Source organism: Triticum dicoccoides, chromosome 5A (assembly GCF_002162155.2).
Source record: "Triticum dicoccoides isolate Atlit2015 ecotype Zavitan chromosome 5A, WEW_v2.0, whole genome shotgun sequence".
NCBI lineage: Eukaryota > Viridiplantae > Streptophyta > Magnoliopsida > Poales > Poaceae > Triticum > Triticum dicoccoides.
In genome coordinates, this window is record NC_041388.1 from 308,075,845 (window position 1) to 308,078,387 (window position 2,543).

Genomic DNA, 2,543 nt, shown 5'->3' on the forward strand with positions numbered 1-2,543 from the left:
TGGGAGGCGCGTCGGGGTCGGGGGCGGCGATGGGGCTGGGGTGGACGGCGACGAGAGGTGCGCCGGCACCAGGGGCGGCGGCGGTTGTGGAGGGGGCGGGGAAGGTGGGGATCGGGTGGGGGATGGGCTGGGGGAGTGGTCGGGGTGGGTGTTTTTCTTTTTTCCTTTTCTTTCCACGGTTTTCTGAGTTCGGGAGACCCCTGTCGCGCCCTTATATGGCTCGTTATGATCCAAATAACTATTCTAATTTTAGGATTAGAATAATATTGTCCTATATATATATATATATTTGCAATGGAAAAAAAATCATATTCTCCAATGGTTGACCACATTTGTTCACATCTCATCTCATGATTTTTAAAATTTATTTGCAAATGCAAGAAAATGTACCCTTTTTCAAATTTATTCAAAAACTGAAGCAATGTTCACATTTTTGAAAAAATATCTTGGTTGTCAAAAAAATTGATAATTCAAAGAATTATTCTGAATTTCAAGAAACATTTTTTAAAAGACATACTATAATATTTCAATCTACCCCGGCAATTAATTTTTCAAAATTCACACTCATGTGGTAAAAATGTTGTAACAAACTTCATGTTTGTTCTCCAAACTTTCTCCATATTTCTTTCTCCATTTATCGAGGCTCCTCCTAAAGTCTTGACATTTTTGGACACTCCTAAATCCTAGACTCCATTCAAACTCCTTTGGCACAAGTTAAATAATTTTGGGTTTAACTTCGCCTATTTTGCTGGAACCACTCTTGTTGGGTTGGAAACATTCCATAAAGCCTTACAAAAATATCCCACCATTGTATTCTTCTCCATGGCCTCTTCTCTTGATTCTTTTGGTCTCTCTCTATTTTGTTCTGTAAGGAGTATATCAAGAGAGAGGGGAGCAGTGCATAGCCGAAGCCCGCTTAAGGCCCACCTGCGGCCTGACCTAGCCGGCCCAAGAGGCCTGCCCGATCTCCTCTTATCCACCCACTCGCTCGACCCCCCCTCTCCCTCGTTCCCCTGCTAGCGCCGCCACTCACGCACACGCATCGCACACGAGAGGAGCGCCCGCGCCCGATCCCCTCAAGCTCGCCACCGGGCCAGGACCTCCTCGCCTGCCTCCTCGTCTACCCGGCGCCATCGACTCGTCAGCTCCGTCGCCAGGGGAGGAGCCCCTCGACCCGTCCCTTTCGGCCCCGACTCCGGCGAGCGCCGCCCCGTCGACTCTCCTCCACCGCGACGCCTCCCCTCTGCTTCCTCGTCCTCGCCTCGTACCCCGCCACCGCCGGAGCTGCTCCGTCCGCCCCGCGCTGGAGCCGTCGTTCCCAGGCCGCTGTCGTGCCCTCTCGCCTCCTCCTCACCTCCCCATGCGCCTACACCAGCGACCTCCGCCTCCATCCGTGCCGGCGAGCAAGCCGAGAGAGATCAGAAGAGACAGGGATGAGGGAAAAATCAGCGACAGATAGACTTTTTTAGTTCGCACTCGTGTTCGTGTTGGAGACGGACTGCTCCTTCGTGTGCGAGACGGATGACGACGTGTTTTTTTCCTCTTCCCGGTTGATGATGCCGATATGGAGTGCGGGTTGATTTCATAAAAGATGAGGGACTTGTTTGCAAAAACACCGCGACAGTGAACCCGGAGACCCAATCCGTGCTTTATTATTAGGGAGAGACTAGCAAAAGAGCCCGTGCGTTGCAACGGGAGAAAAAGATAGGTCCTCTCACCCATCCACCCCTCTCTCTCTCTCCTCCTTTCTCTATTTCTTCCCCACAATACCGGCGCGTGCGACCTCGTCGAGTCACGCCGGATCTGCACCGTAGCGCGCATCCCCGGCCGATGGTTCGGCTCTGTGCTCGAGCTGACACATCTCCCTGTCGTTGTAGTCGCAGCCGAGAGCCGCGGGTTGGCGTCCAGAACCACCCCGCCTGATTGAACCCATCGACGACCTTTGTGGAACGGCCGGTCAGCACGTGGTGGCGGGCGTGCGGGTGCGTTGGTTGGCGAGCAAGCTGGCGCGCGGAGGCGGGCATTGCGCGGGGCGAGCTGCGGCGGCTCCGGAGCTCGGCGCTCGCGAGCGCGCAGAGGTGGGCTCTGCTGTGGGCGAGCGTGGGGGCGGGCACGGAGATGAGCATGCGCCGGGGGGTGTGGGGTGGACCGCAGGGCCCGACGGCGGCGACAACTGTGGGGCATGGCTGGTCGGTGCGAGCTGCAGGTCGGCGGTTGCAGGCGGGACTGCTCGAGCCCCAAGCGCCAATGGCCGACTGCTGCAGGGCAGGCCGGCACGAGCCATGGGTCGACGGCTACGGCGGGAGGGTGCTGCGGCGGCAGCGGCGGGGCGGGGCGGCGCCTCGTGCTCGGCGGACAGAGCGGCGCGGAGAGCACGGGCGAGCTTTGGGACGAGCGCGTATGGACACGTGAGCTCGAGCGCACAGCGGGTGCAGCCGGCGCGGCGGACACGGTAAGGGGTGGTCGGACTTTTTTGGGATAGTCTGTAGCGTTGGACGCCTTCGAAAAAATAGGTATGGACGTCTGTTTTCTAGACGCAGATG